This window comes from Gopherus evgoodei, chromosome 19, assembly GCF_007399415.2.
Source record: "Gopherus evgoodei ecotype Sinaloan lineage chromosome 19, rGopEvg1_v1.p, whole genome shotgun sequence".
Lineage (NCBI taxonomy): Eukaryota > Metazoa > Chordata > Testudines > Testudinidae > Gopherus > Gopherus evgoodei.
Genome location: NC_044340.1, coordinates 5495452 through 5511460, shown reverse-complemented (window position 1 = coordinate 5511460; position 16009 = coordinate 5495452). Strand labels below are relative to the sequence as shown.

General features: G+C 45.4%; 1 protein-coding gene across 5 annotated transcripts in view; it reads left to right on the top strand.

The window, feature by feature from the left end:
- The first annotated feature begins 1700 nt into the window (after positions 1 to 1700).
- Positions 1701 to 16009, top strand: part of CDON (cell adhesion associated, oncogene regulated) — a 94391-nt gene continuing 80082 nt past the window's right edge. For all 5 annotated transcript variants that reach the window (XM_030538400.1, XM_030538399.1, XM_030538403.1 and 2 more), the window contains exon 1: positions 1701 to 1834. The gene's annotated coding sequence lies outside the window, so the exon portion shown is untranslated. The remainder of the gene's footprint in view (positions 1835 to 16009) is intronic.

Genomic DNA, 16009 nt, shown 5'->3' with positions numbered 1-16009 from the left:
GCAGAAGCGGTTGCTGGGCTGTTTGGTGATTGCATATGCAATGCACCATTGCAATTGGCCTAGTCCACTCATGGCTGGGATTAGATCAGCTACTCCAGATGCCAAGCTGGAAGCCCCCCCACAACCCTGTGAAACACCTTGGGAGCCATAAAACTCCCTCCCCTCCTGGCATCAGTGCCTTGACTGGCTCCACCCTTCTATGGGCCTTGATGCTGCCTCCATCCAGACTACTCTGCAGTGTGCCCAGGGTGTCCTGTGAGTCGAGGTTATTACCTGCATTGCCACTGAGCCAGGGGAGCCCTGTAGAGGGGGAAATGGGCCTGCAAGCTAAGAGCCTCCAAACACCTCCTGGTCACAGGCCCACCCCAGGCGGAGTGGCATCCCCTGTGAAGTCATGTGAGGTGGGGGGGCACAGGGACTATGTCTGGCAGGGCTCTGGAACAATTCTTATACTGGGCATGCTGAAAACCATTGAACAAAACTGTAAACCACTTCAAGCCAGGAGGAGCTGCCAAACCTCCGGCACCTTTGGGAGAACAGAAGTGTGCCCTGTGGAGAGCCCTGTGCAGGCATGGGCTGTGCCAGGCAGGGCTCTGGGAGGGCAGAGACCTGTGCAGGGTGAGGGGATCTGCCAAGCAGGGCTCTGGGAGGGCAGGGGGTGTCCTGTGCGGGGGCTGTGCCAGGTGGGGGTCTGGGAGGGCAGGGGGGCCCTGTGCGGGGGCTGTGCCAGGTGGGGCTCTGGGAGGGCAGGGGGGCCCTGTGCAGGGGAGTGGGGGGCTGCAGCCCCCTGTACAGTGGGGGCTGTGCAAGGCAGGCTCTGGGAGGGCAGGTAGGGCCTGTGTGGGGGGGTGGGGGGGTGAGCTGTGCCAGGCAGGCTCTGGGAGCCCGGGGGGGGGGGCTGTGCCAGGCAGGCCCTGGGAGCGCGGGGCTGTGTGTGTGTGTGTGGGGGGGGGGGGGCTGTGCCAGGCAGGCCCTGGGAGCGCGGGGGGGGGGCTGTGCCAGGCAGGCCCCGGGCGGGCAGGGCTGTGCCAGGCAGGCCCTGGGAGCCCGGGGGGGGCTGTGCCAGGCAGGCCCTGGGAGCCCGGGGGGGGGCTGTGCCAGGCAGGCCCTGGGAGCGCGGGGCTGTGTGTGTGTGTGTGGGGGGGCTGTGCCAGGCAGGCCCTGGGAGCCCGGGGGGGGGCTGTGCCAGGCAGGCCCTGGGAGCGCGGGCAGACCCGAGGCCGCTCTGGGTAGCCCGTGCGGGGCGCGGTGCTGATGCAGCAGCCGCCCACAGGCGGCGAGGGACGGGAGCCCCCCGGGCAGGCCGGGGTGGAGGCAGCGCTTGCGGGGCAGGGCCCTGGGGCCGCACCTGCGGGCACCGCGCACGTGCGCCGCGAACCAGACGCTTCTCCGACCCTTCGCCCCTTTAAAGGGCCAGTAGCCCCGCGTCCCGTCCGGCGGGCTCTCCCACGCGTGCCGGCCCCGCCCCCGTGCGGGGCGTGTTTGGCCCTCGGCTGCCCACCCCCATCTGCGGCGTTGGTACGTTCCGAGCGGAGCGGGAGGGGACGAGTGGCAGTTGGCTGAGAGCGGGCGGAGGGAGGCGGCTCGGGGGCGTGGCCTGCGCGCGCCCTCTGGCGCTGGGCGGCGGGGGCGGGGTGGTGGCGCGCGCAGGGGAGGGGCCGCCCGGGGCCCCGCCGCCGCCGAGTGCGGTCAGTGTGCGCGAGGCAGCGGTCGGGGCGGGCGGTGTTGGATGGAGGGGCCGGTCCGGATCGCCCGCGCGCTCTGGAATGTGCTGGGGGCGGCTGCCGAGCGGGAGCGGGGGCGCTCTGGGCACGGCCAGCCCGGCTGCTGAGAGGTACCGGGGCGGGGCTGCGGGGCGCCGGCTGGCCGGGCCGGGACGGGACCGGGGGTGTCGCGTGGGTCGGGGCAGGTTACCTGGAGGGGTGCGGGGGTGCCAGGTGCCAGGCGGGGGAGATTGGGGTTGCGGGGTGCTGGGTGCCAGGCAGATCAGGGCTGGGGGTGCTGGGTGCTAGGCGAGGGGGTTGGGGTGCTGGGTGCCAGGCAGATCGGGGCTGGGGGTGCTGGGTGCTAGGCGAGGGGGTTGGGGTGCTGGGGGCCAGGCAGATCAGGGTTGGGGGTGCTGGGTGCCAGACCGATCAGGGTTGGGGGTGCTGGGTGCTAGGCGGGGGGATTGAGAGGTGCTGGGTGCCAGGCGGATCGCTGCTGAGTGCCAGGCAGATCAGTGTTGTGGGTGCTATGTGCTAGTTGAGGGGGTTGGGGGTGCTGGGTGCCAGGCAGATCAGTGTTGGGGGAGCTGGGTGCTAGGCGGGGGGATTGAGGGGTGCTGGGTGCCAAGCGGATCGCTGCTGAGTGCCAGGCAGATCAGTGTTGCAGGTGCTAGTCGAGGCGGTTGGGGGTGCTGGGTGCCAGGCAGATCAGTGTTGGGGGTGCTAGGTGGGGGGATTGAGGGGTGCTGGGTGCCAAGCGGATCGCTGCTGAGTGCCAGGCAGATCAGTGTTGCAGGTGCTAGTCGAGGCGGTTGGGGGTGCTGGGTGCCAGGCAGATCAGTGTTGGGGGTGCTAGGTGGGGGGATTGAGAGGTGCTGGGTGCCAGGCGGATCGGTGCTGGGTGCCAGGCAGATCAGTGTTGCAGGTGCTAGTCGAGGCGGTTGGGGGTGCTGGGTGCCAGGCAGATCAGTGTTGGGGGTGCTAGGTGGGGGGATTGAGAGGTGCTGGGTGCCAGGCGGATCGGTGCTGGGTGCCAGGCGGATCAGTGTTGCGGGTGCTAGGTGCTAGTCGAGGCAGTTGGGGGTGCTGGGTGCCAGGCAGATCAGTGTTGGGGGTGCTAGGCGGGGGGATTGAGGGGTGCTGGGTGCCAGGCAGATCGGTGCTGAGTGCCAGGCAGATCAGTGTTGGAGGTGCTCGGTGCCAAGTGGTAGATCAGGGTTGGAGAGTGGATGGTAAGCAAAGCGCTCACCTTCTCCAGTGCTCCCAACTAATGAGGGAGTGGCAGCAGGGGGTAAGCCCTGGGTGCTGAGGGGCCAGGTCCCCAGCCAGGGCTCCAGGGCAGTCTCCCTCAGGGACCGTGCATAAGGTTGTGATGTATTAGATAGGACCAGCCAGTGTGATGCCCTCTGTGTAGGCTCCAGGAAAGTGCTACGCTATCCCTCGATGGTGTTAGCATTGAAGGGTGTTATACTGGGCTATTTACCTTCCTGTGATGCTTTAAAGATCTTGGTGTGACTTCCAATCCTGTAGGTACTATAGAATTTCCTGGGAAGATAGGCAGGTGTGTGTGTGTACAGAGGGGTGGTGGTGCGAGGAAGGGTCATTTCTGGAGACAGATATCACCAGATACCAGCTGCTCCACCTTGGGACTATTATGGGCTCGTTTTTGATAAACAATGCCTCACATCCTCCAGTTGAAGCTTAGGAAGAGACATAGGAGTGATTGCCTTCCTGAGTTGCCTGGATTAGGTATGAGAAGAGAGGGCTACTCTGGAAGCTACTCTGACACTGCCTCTTTAAGCTCTGATGTTGATAGCTTAATCCCGCAAATGTTCCCAGAGCAAAACCAAGGGCAGCAGAACCCATGCTACCTGGTCTTCAGTCATTCTGCTCCAAAATACAGTAATAATACTCTCGTACCTCATAGACAGAAACACAATGCCTGGCACATGGTTGGTAAAAATGATTGAGAGAGACGGCTGTCAACTTCGGATTGTCAAATTAACGTTCAGTACAGCTCCTTTTAAACATTAAATTGTAAGCTGCATCTTGTTTTTCTTAAGACTATTTATAGCAGCAGCAGCTGTTGGGAAGTTCTCTTCATTTGGGACAGGATGAAAGATCAGATTTTGTTTGGAAACTTTAAATTAGCTGTTTGACTAACTGCTACTCTGCTAGAAAACATTCTTACTGTCAAGGAGCAGCGGAGACTGCCACTATCTGTTAAGCACGTGTTGAAATTGTACAGTGCACAAATGAGCAGCTTGGAAAAGTAGACAAACACTGTCAAATGGGGAAACCTTTGCACTTCCTTGAAGTTGAATTCAGCCAGTGTTTTTGACTATTTAACATCCAAAATGTGCTTCGTTGTTCTTAATGTTGTTTAACTGCATTCAAAATCTTGATTAATTGATAATCTTGAGAGGACGATATAATTTCATGAGCAAAGATTCCCAAGATCATTATGTATGAGAGGTAACGATTCATGTGCAACTCATTTTTGTTTAAGAAAACCCTTCTTGGGTTGTTCACACTCTTTATCTTTGGTATGAAATGCTTGAGCACATCTCAAGCTTCAAGATCAAAAAGTACAAAAGATCACAGAGTTGGACCTCACTGATCCAGCTCGTGTAGGTTTGCATCAGTCCTTGCCTGCTGTTGCAGGTGGTTTGACTTTGAAGTGAGCTAATTAAATTGAAGTTGTTTAGATGGACGGCTTTATGCAGGTCAGAAAGGCAGAGTTGAATGAGATTTGTATACTGGAGTGGGGGTTCCTGTCACTAAAAGTGAAAGGTAAACCTAATTTAATTGTTCTTGTTCTGTTGTCTCATCAGATAGGGTTTGTTTGCAGTTTGACCAAACATTTTCATGACTTTCTCTTTGCTCATATTAAATTAGGTAGTCTGGGCTCTTTAAGATAAAAAGTATAAATGGGGGAAAATCTTATTCACTAGAAATGTTTTCCGTCAAACTTTATATATAAACTGAAAAATGAGTATATATTTTTGGATTCCATCTGTTTGTTTTTAAACAAACTTTTGAGAGGAAAAACCCAAAGTTATTTGCTATATTGACTATAATGGGAATATACTGGGATATATTTATTTTCTCTGAATTCCCCAGTGTATCCTATCATCAGTCTCTTTATTGGAATCTCTTTGAGGTAGGGATTTTTTGGTATCTTTCTGTCTTGTAACAGACACTGTACTTTGGAATGTAAACAAAAATGACTGAAATTAAAGGAGAAAGTATAGTTTGTAATTGTGGTAATGTAATATCTGGAGGATGTAAAAGACTCATAAAATTATAATATTTAATGGCTCTTTTTGTGGCACTTCTTCTAAAATAAGGAGATGAGTTGGTACCAGTTTCAATGTAAATGCTAATTTGTGTTAAAGCGCACTTAGTAAAGGAGATAACTTTGTTTTTTGGTTAAAAGTAAGGAATCCTGCCTTATGGAATAATATGGATATTCCAAATCTTAGCTTACAGGAAAATAAACCCCTTTTCCATGATTCTTTTTTCATTTCCTACAGTATCACTGGCGTGATCTCAATAATAGTACTGAGGTGATATTATTAATGTGGCTTTTTAAAATCAAACTAATTATATTTGCCTGAAAGAGCCACATTAGTGTGATTCTAGCTCCCTGGTGCCTTTTTGGAGCTCTGGAGACAGTCTAGTGAATAGGGCTGAAAATTCATTCTGTATTTGATTAAATGGAACAGACTCGTTGCTCCTTACCCCAGCAGGGGCTATGAGATCTCTTGATCCTTGAAGCGGCTGAGAAACCCTGGGAATTCCATTAGCGAGCACCTGAGGAATTTCTGCCCTGCAGTGCCTTTTTTTTGGTGGTGGTGGGGGGAGAGAGTGAGTAGTATAGCAGTGTTGATGGTGGGCGGAGGAGGCTGCATTAGAAGAATTCATATGTTGGCAGATCTAAAATCAAGGCATGACTTAACAGCTTATCTTGTAAGAGAAAAGCCCAACCCAAAGGCACACTATTAGCCAAGACTTCTTATATTTAAAGTGGAACTGTGGTGTGTATTGAGCACTGAGATGAACTCATCCATACAATTTATTGAACCCGTCTGACTCGTTAATTCTCAAACTGTAGACACAAATTGGAGGAAAACAAATATAAAAACATATACCTGCACGCCTGGTGAGTTTCTAAAAACAATTTACAGGATGTCAGCTGTTTTGACTTGACTAATTGTTCATGTTTTGGGGTTTTATTGCAGTCTTCCAAAAAAAAGTAAATCTATATGATTGTTTTCTTTTAAATTGTCACAGCAAAAGTCAATTTAAAATAATTATATATTTTGATATTTTTTGTCCCAGGTCATTGTAGATATAAAATTATAATGCTAGAAGAACCCAAACTCACTTTTCATATCCTCTATATTGTCTTAAAACTTTAAAATTGATACTTCAATATTATTTTTGCCTAATATATTGCTTTCTCTGAAGTTAGTCTAGAGCAAAAAATTGTAATTCTTAAAGAACCTTCTGTACTTTTTAAAACATCTTAAGATTTCACATAACTTGTAGTTTTTATTTTTAAGATTTTCTTCATTCAATTATGTGTATTTCCATTAAAATAAAATCTTAGTAACTGGTCTTGAATTTGAAATTAATGTTGGTTAATTGGTTGTTTTAGTTTTCTCATGAGTGAGTGGGATTATATGGCTGGTGACTTAATGGAAGAACTTTCAGCCAGCCTTGAGCTAATACAGGCTGTTGTGGTACATTTGAGAGTTTATTTTTTGTCATTTTGATTAAAAGTAGAAATCTGAGTTTAAGTGCAAACTTACAGCGCTTCCTGTAATTATCTCAGTAAGTAAACTTACATTATCACTAAAGAAATTTATAAAGTGTTGTTTTAACTTAACAAAAAATGTATTAATATTAACATAAATTAAAATAAATACTTTTTTCCATATTCTGTCACATTGTCTTAATTTGAAAGGATTGGGAAGCTAATAAATCTAACCACATGTAGGATATCTTGTATTTCAGTTACCTGCTTGAATTGTTCTGTACCAGCAATAATATAGCTACTTTATTACATTTTACATAATGAAGTTCCTAGAAACTAGTTGTGCAAGAGTAACGTATTGAATGTCTTAAGATGTCAGTTTGGTTAGAATTTTGACTAGGTGTCTAATTTTGTAAATGCACAATTCTGATATGTATACAGGTTAAAGACTGCAAAACTCACTATTATACGTAAAGATTTTATTCACTTTACAGCCATCTGTAATTAGGATTACCTGGTAGCTAGATACACTTTTTTTTTCACATTTGGTGGTTTATTGACAGATGTTTTCATTTCATGATCTTGAACAAAATAGGTCATTCTGTGACATCTATACCTCTTAAAATTAAGTTGCAGTTTGGAGAGCTTAGCTGACAGTTTGACAGAGTCATTTTGTGTGAAGTAAACTGAACAACAAAGTGGTGCCATGCTGTCTATTTAAAAAAAAGAGAAGTCTTTACGAAGAGAGTGTGCTTTTGTATTAGACAACTAAGTTGCTGATGGCAACAGTCCTTTTCTTAACATTGCTGTAGTATTCTAAAGATGTTCAGATCTTGCATATCATTATTTAAACATTCCATGGCATGAATTTTACTTCAGGTGGCTAAACTTCATAATACATGTCATAACTGTAAAAAGAGTGTTTTTGTTGTATCAAGCTAAAACTGTGGTACTATTTGACTGCATATGTACTCTTCAGTAATCTAATTACTTAAAATCCAGCGGGGGTGGGGTTAGTGGGTTTTTTGTTATAAGAATTAGCTGTAGTTACCACCTGGACAGGTTCCCGACAGGACACACCCACAAACTTCCACATCACTGAAGTCTGCTTTTCCGCCTTAGAGGGGCAATAAAAAAGGAGACTGCCACCTGGTTGAGTCCATAGCATTTCAGTAAAAACCCCTCCTTAACATTGTGAAGTAACATAACTAACTGAAGTTTGTGTCATTGTTAATGTTTAAAATTGTTTGTTTAGTGATTTAAAGCTGGTGTTGGAAGAGGCGATACCAAGACAAGGCTTATTAGGTTAAATAGCAGAAGAATAAAAATAAGAAATGATAGAGTAAAATTTAAGAAATGGGGTTTCAAAAGGGGAATAGTCTCAGAAAATGAAGAACTGTAGGTCTTTCTAAGGTAAATACTATTTTTGATACTTGGATTACCATATGATCTGAATTTTTATAAGCACATATTTAACCACTTATTCACTATTAAATGTGCCTACATTAGAGGCAAAGTACACGTTGTGCATTGTCGCTGAACCAGGTACATCATATTGAAATACTGATGCTGGAATTTCCCATGTTAGTGGAGGGACAGCAGCAGAACTCAGTTGTTTAACATCTTACAGATGCTGAAAAGTAACTAATAGTTTGCAGTTCTTACTTTTACTCGTGCGTCTGACGAAGCGGGTATTCACCCGTGAAAGCGCATGCTCCAATACATTTGTTAGTCTATAAAGTGCCACAGGACACTCTGCCGCTTTTTACAGATCCAGACTTACACGGCTACCCCTCTGTTACTTTTGTTTGGCGTTCCCCCTGAAAAGCAGGAAAATAAAACTTTTCTCATACTTTTGTTCTCATTTTGCGGACATTGGCTTTTCTGCCTTTTCTCCTTTTCTGTATCTTGTAGAAGCGAAGATGCCTCTGTTTTGTTTACTACTTTGTTTGTTTTGATGCTTACCATGCAGTTCTGGGAACAGTGTAATAGCTGCTGTATACTCCCTCTGCTGGCCAGCTGTCAAGCTCTGCACAGCGCTGAGTGAAATCTGATGTAGGACACTATAGAAACAGTGGCAGCTGATTTATATTTCTTTATACATTTTTGTCTGAGTCTGGATATAAAAAAAATCCCACCTGATTTTCTGGAATGAAAATATGATTCTAAAAGAAGATTCTCATCTTAGGCCTAAATTGTTTGTCATTATCTCAAGATTTGTTTTAAATGCATAAAATCAGTTTAGCCCCTACTTGGATTCACCTTGTTGCACCAGGGTACAACAAGACATAATTGTAATACAAGTTCAAGTAATATCATCATCCAAAGATTTTAGCTGTTAAGACTCAAAACACCTCTACATGTTATGATCTCCATTTCACAGACAAGGAAAAAGGCAGGGCACAAAGATTCTGATTCACCTGCATTAATGCAGCAACGGTAGCTGCACTGGGAATAGAACTCGCATTGCCTGGCTCTTAAATCCTGTTCTGTCTAGATATCTCTAACTATTAGCCTAGAGCTCCCTTGTCTAATAAGATCATTTGTTATACTGAGACCCATGAAATGACTCTAACAGCCACTTGAGACTTTCTGAATTTTCTTCTGTATTTTTTCTGACCTTTAATATTGTTTCAGCAGTCCACTTTTTAATGGTAGCATCTGAAAACAAAGGAAGAAAGTGTAGAGAATTAGTGTAATCAGCGAACAGAACTGTCCTCTCCTAAGATAACACCTGATGCAAGTAAGATCTGTGAGCACAGGAAAAGTCATGTGATCCTGGTTAAACTAATTGAAAATGAATGGTTAAAATGTCTTCTCTCTTATTGCTCAGTTATATTTTTAGATTCTCTGAAGAGAGCTAGTTAATCTGTAGATATAGTCAGTCATATCAGCACTAGCTGCTTTTATGCTCTCCAATGTTTCATTCATTTGACTGGAAAACTACTTTAAATGGCCAGTATGGAGAGCAATGAATCAAAACAGGCACTGAATGATGAGTTTCTGAATACGATTTATAAGTTTATGTGCATATATAATATTCTTTCAGGCAAGTCCACTGGTTCTGACAGTGGTTTTCTGGCCTGTATTGCTGCAAGACATATTTATTGGTTCCAGTTGCAAGCTCAGCATTTCCCACTGAAGAGCTCATCAATCCTGTCTGCCTCCAAGTCAGCAAGGAGCTACAGAGACTGGTTCTGAGGAGCGCATGACTTAATTTAAAAATAAAAATTGGGAAAAAAGTCTTTCAATTGATCAGTTTAAATTATTGGAGGATGCACGCCAAAAAAAAATCCTATTTGGGACAAGGCAGGTTTTCTGAGGTGGGCTCCCTATCATGCATGGTTAGACCCCGCTTTGTTGTTATGGACCTAATGCCCAAGAAGCTCAGGAGAAAAAATGTTCCTACGCTGTAACCAGCAGAGGGGGAACTATGCCTGTCCCATTACTTACAGCCGGGTTCCGTAGTGGAGAATAAAACATCTTTTCAAGTGTGCACCCTTCCCCTGGTCCATCAGTCAACAAAGGACAGGTGAGCAGCAGCCTCTCTCTTGAAAAGTGAAAACATGCAGCCAGCTGCCTGTGGGCAAGCTGAATGTAGCCCTAGCCAAAGTTCCCCAAATGGCTTGGCAACTGCAGGAGTTATTCATCAGAGGCCATTTACATCCTTCTGAATTAGTCCAGACAAGTAGAGCCTTGTCTGCAAGATCTCCTATGGAGAGAGCCAGCAAAGTCCCAGATAGCCTCCAGCCTCCTCAGTCCCAGTTTAAGAAGGAGTAAGTCCCAAATTAAGGACCCATTCCTGTAATTGTAATGTACTTCACAGAGTAACTGGGAGCCATCTAGATGTTGGTGGATGGGTTTATTCATCCTATGTCACAAATTTATGCACATAGTCTTTAATCGGGAGGAGGGATAGCTCAGTGGTTTGAGCATTAGCCTGCTAAACTCCGGGTTGTGAGTTCAATCCTTGAGGGAGGCATTTAGGGATCTGGGGCAAAAATCTGTCTGGGGATTGGTCCTGCTTTGAGCAGGGGATTGAACTAGATGACCTCCTGATTCCAACACTGAGATTCTACGATTCTAACCAGATCGCTGTCTGTTCTACCATATGCATATCTGGGCTGAAAGGATGTTACTAGGGGCTCTCCTTGCAAGACTTCACCCAGTAAAACAAAAGAGGGACAATGATGTACAGGCAGCCCAAGCTTAGGGAATCCCTTACACTGTTTAATTGTGGCGTAGACACTTGGGCTGGAGCATGGGCTCTAGGACCCAGTGAGGTAGGAGGGTCCCCAAGCATGAAAGTCTACACCATAGTTAAACAGCCACTTAGGAGGAACCCAAGTCAACTGGCGTCAGCCAGCCATGGGTGTTTAATTGCTGTGTTGAAATACCCCGACTTTGGGCTTGTCTACATCACAAAGTTGCAGCGCTGGTGAGGGTTACAGCGCTGCAACTTAGGAGGTGTACACATCTGCAGGGCATCACCAGCGCTGCAACTCCCTGTTTGCAGCGCTGGCCGTACTCCCGTTTTGTCTCGGGTGTAGAGGATCCAGCGCTGGTGATCCAGCGCTGGTAATCAAGTGTAGACACTTACCAGCGCTTTTCTTGACCTCCGTGGAATAAGCAGGTATCCCAGCATAACTGAGGAAGCCTCTCTGGTAATCAAGCAGGTCTCCTTCCCCGGTTTGCTCTCGCGTTCCCCGAACCCCCGTGCAAGCAGGTCTCCTTCCCTGCGGTTTGCAGGGGGGTTCGCGGAACGTGAGAGCAAACCGCGGGGAAGCTGGTCTCCTTCCCCGGTTTGCTCTCGCGTTCCCCGAACCCCCGAGCAAGCAGGTCTCCTTCCCTGCGGTTTGCAGAGGGGTTCGGGGAACGCGAGAGCAAACCGCGGGGAAGCTGGTCTCCTTCCCCGGTTTGCTCTCGCATTCCCCGAACCCCCCTTGAAGCCGCCCAACAGCGCTGCAGTGTGGCCACATCTAACACCACTTGCAGCACTGGTTGCTGTAAGTGTGGCCACTCTGCAGCGCTGGCCCTATACAGCTGTACTAATACAGCTATAACAACCAGCGCTGCAAAATTGTAGATGTAGACATACCCACCGTTGTGATATGCTAGCTGGCAAGAACACATACAAGAATTCTGACTTCTCAACCCCCCTTGAAGAGCAGGGAGTTTTTCACAGTTTGAATTTCTCCAGGCTTTTAAGAATCTGCATTTTTAATTGAGCCACTCAGGTGAGCAGCTAGAATGTTAAGTGTTAATTACAAGTTTTCTTTTGGAGGCTATTGCCCTCTTTCCCTCAAGTGACAAATTTGAGACCTTCTAAACACACACTGCTCATTTCTGGGTGAGAAGGTCATATTTTGGTCCTATAGAGACAAAGTAGGTAAGGCAATATCTTTGATTGGACCATCTTCTGTTGGTGAGAGAGAGCAGCTTTTGAGCTTTCTTCAGACCTGAGAGAGAACTCTGTGTACAATCAAAAGCTTGTCTCTCTCACCAACAGAAGTTGGTACAATCAAAGATATTACCTCACTCACCTTGTCTCTTTAATGTCCTGGGACCAACATGGCTACAGCAACACTGTGTACAGCAGGGGTCCCCAGCACGGTGCCCGCGGGCGCCATGGTGCCCGCAGGGGCATCTAAATGCACCCACGTCCTGGTCTCTGGTGGAGCACCTGCTGAAATGCCACCTACCAAGCAGCGTTATCGAGAGGCGTTGCCATTGAAATGCCACAGAAATTCGGGGGTGACGCATCTCGATGACGTCACTTGTTGGCAGCAAGCGGCAACATCGAGAGGCATCACCATCGAAATGCCACATTCGGGGCGACGCCTCTCGATGACGTCACTTGGCGGCAAATGGTGTCATCAAGAGGCATTGCCGCTGAAATGCCGCAGAAATTCGGTGGGTGCTCCGCCGCTGCCACGGTCCTTCGTCTGGGACCATTGGTATACAGTATTTTGGTCCTGTCAAATGTGTGTAATCCCTTAGTTGTCAAAAAAGTTCCGCAAGTAGTACACAGCACTGCAGATTAAGTTTAGTTACCTAATCACACCATTGTAGACAAACTAAGATTAATTGTTTTTTTTTTCCTCTCCTGGAGAAGATGCACCTTTCAAAGGCTTCCTGTACTTTTATTTTGCCTAGGATAATACTGCTGTATGTTTACAAGGTAAAATATAAGCCCAACTTCTCATAAGGTTTGTTAGAGGCGATTACAGCTATATGACTATTTTTTACTATTGCTATAGATTTAGGGAACCTATTGTTTCTCAGTAACCTCTTCAAAATATGCATATATTATAGCACTTTAGCTATTTGCTACCTAAAAGTTCTAAAATGATGATGTATCTCAGCTTGACTGAGGTCTGAGTTGCTTTTAATAAAATGCAAACTAAGAGGAAAAAAAATTGAAACAAAAGATGTTTTCTGCTCTTGCCACTAATCTGTGTTGCAAAATAAAATAGGAATATATACTTTAAATCTTTGTAATGATGTATAAGGAGCCTGCTAATGAATGGAGTGAAACTCTAAAACTCCTCAAGAATATATTGGGATTTTATGCTTAATTAAATCTTTCTAAATTTGGATTTACAAAGTGATGCAGTCTGAGGCTAACACTATGTTGCACTTTCTATTTGCGGTGCATTCAAAATTAACAAGAGAGAAGGTTTTTGGGGCCATCTGATGGTAGAGTTTAGTTGACTCAGCTGTGTCTAATGCCCAGTTGAGTGTCTTGTACTTCTTTAGCATTATAAACCAGTGATATTTGGGTCTCAGTGGTTCAGGAGTAAATTAGGGAGCAGGATTACCCAAAAGAGCCACAGCAGTGTGAATTCATTCTCTCTCACTCTCTCTATTGTCACAGCAAAATGATTGACCAAGTATTCTGCAATTGGTTAATAACATAGTAAAAGCATCCTGATTGGTTAATAATTAAATCACACTGTTTTAATACCGTTCTTCAAAGAGCTGCAGGAGATACATTAAAGGCCACTTTTGGCTCCCAAGCCACAGTCTGAGTATCACTGTTATAAAGACAGACTAGGATTAAAGAAGCTGAATTTTGCAAGTACTGGAAGGTTTTGATATTAACTTTCTAAATTCAGGACATCTGATTTGTGTTTTAAAAAAAAAAAAATGAGCAAGTTTTGGATTTAATTTCTGTTCTTTGAAGTTACCTTGTATCCTATCTCGTACATTTATCATTACAATTGAAGCTGGATGTGTCATTGAGGAAATAGTCAGGAGGAAATACATTGTTTATGTTTATAAAATAAATGTGTGTGCATAATGTATCTGCATTTGAAATTCCAAACTAAAATGAATTTGTCATTGTCTATATTCAAAGCATACACTACAGTACAAAATCCTCAAGTTGCTATGGAAACTAATCTAATAAGTGAAATAAATTCAGTTGAAGTTTGAAAGTTTTCAGGTTTATAACCTGTTTGCTTCCAAAGTCTGAGATGGGGAACTATTGTGTAAATGTACAATTTAAGGCCCCTCCTACTCAACAACATGGGTTGCAGAAAACTAGAATGGGCAGTGTTCTTCTCCCAGCCAGAGGTGTTTTTTACTCTAGTTCATTTTTACTCTAGAGATATATACATTGCAGAAGGCAAACGTTGCTTATCTGGGGTTGGGGAAGTGTTCAGTTAGGGTGGATGATGGTAATATCGGGTCAGGCACCTCTGTGTGACACAGTCTTGTCTGTAAGCTTTCTTTAAAAGTGAAAATAAACACTCACGGAAGTGAACATTCACTGTCTTTGATTGGCAAGTTTAAACACAGACCAGAATAGTGATGCTACTTAATCGTGTTATTCAGAGTAGCTGATTTAATATGCATATAGGATGGAATTCACCCCAGTAGAGGGCCTGTGTAAGGCCCTGTGTGCCACTTAAGTCCTGCATTAAATGATTAAGTGGAGCTTAAATAATGTGAAGGTTTTTGGACCCTTCACCCTATTTTGTGATCATGTTCTGACAATATTTAAATAGCTCTGTTGCAACAAAATGTAACATTCAACTGAGGACTCTTTTAACAGATGTCAGTGATTTCTGTAAGCATTTCTAAAGCACATAGCATTGTAGGGTAAGACCTGTGCATAAATCATAGAAACTGTGAGAAGTGTGTGGAGGGATAATTAATATACCTTGCTCTTGATTTCATTCTGTCTTTAGTATGTTACTACATTTTCTTCTGCTCTGCTGCTTCAGGCAATGCAGTGGCAAATAAATAAGTTTGTTGTGCAACTTTGAAGATGGTGCAGATGAGATTTATCCCAGTCTGCTTTGGGAAAGAGTCTACCAGCCCCATGGGCCTGCTCTTCTTGTTTTGGTTCCCTCAAGTTCTGTATTGTCCATGTCTGTATGGATAAAAGAGGTGCACTTTTCAGTCAGGTAGCTTGGTCATGTTGTGATTGTGTTTTGAACTTGTTGTGTTGTTCATGACAAGTTTCATGGCTCATGTGAGTCATGCAAGGAAATTTAGTCTGTGTGCCTGTTCTATCGAGGGATTTACAGATCAGTTCTGCACTCTTGGTTGGGTGGCTGTTATGAATTACCTTTTAATTTCCTTATGACTCTTCTCTAGGCCCTAGTAGAGTGAGTTTAATATTATTTCTGTCACAGTCAGGACTGGGGCCCATTGAATTAGGTGTTGTACAAGGAAATAGTCCCTTCCCCAAAATGTTTAGAATCTGATTTTGAAACCAGGCACAGCATTTGAGTGTAGGAGGGAAGGGGAAGAATGAGAGTAACGAGAACAAAATCACAGTTAGCTGTTGTACAACTTGATGGTAATCATGGGAACAGCAGATTTTGTTTACTGACTTTTGATAGCGTTCCAAACTGCCATTCCTCCTTGCCATCATTGGTTAGCTGAGTTGTTGTAAATATCATAGCAAAAGTAGGTCTTGAGGATGGATTTGCAGAAGGACAATATATTGGCCTTACAGATTACAATAGTTGAGCAAGGAGACCAACGTATGGACTGCTGTGACCAGGTGATTATCTGAGCGGGCAGACACTGGAAGATGGCACTTTTGATGACTAGTGCTATTAAGTTGTCTAGGGCCAGAAAGAGCCCAGCAAAATCTCTGACTACATGCTATCTTAACTGCTTTTGGGATTTAATCTTAGTTTTCTAAGTCTTCGTCTTTTTAATAATTTTCTAGTTAAAGCATTGCAAAGAGAACATGCACTTTTGTACAAAGGTCTGGCTCCATCTGGAACACCGTGGTCAGTTGCCTCATCTAGAATTAGGTTGAAAATGTTAAAGGCACGCCATGGCTCAGTGCATGTGCCAAGAAATGGAAAAAGGAAGATTGTTTAGCTCAGTAAGGAGACAAGGATCAGAGGGGTAGCCCTGTTAGTCTGGATCTGTAAAAGCAGCAAAGAGTCCTGTGGCACCTTATAGACTAACAGACGTTTTGGAGCATGAGCTTTCGTGGGTGAATACCCACTTCTGCATCTGAGGAAGTGGGTATTCACTCACGAAAGCTCATGCTCCAAAACGTCTGTTAGTC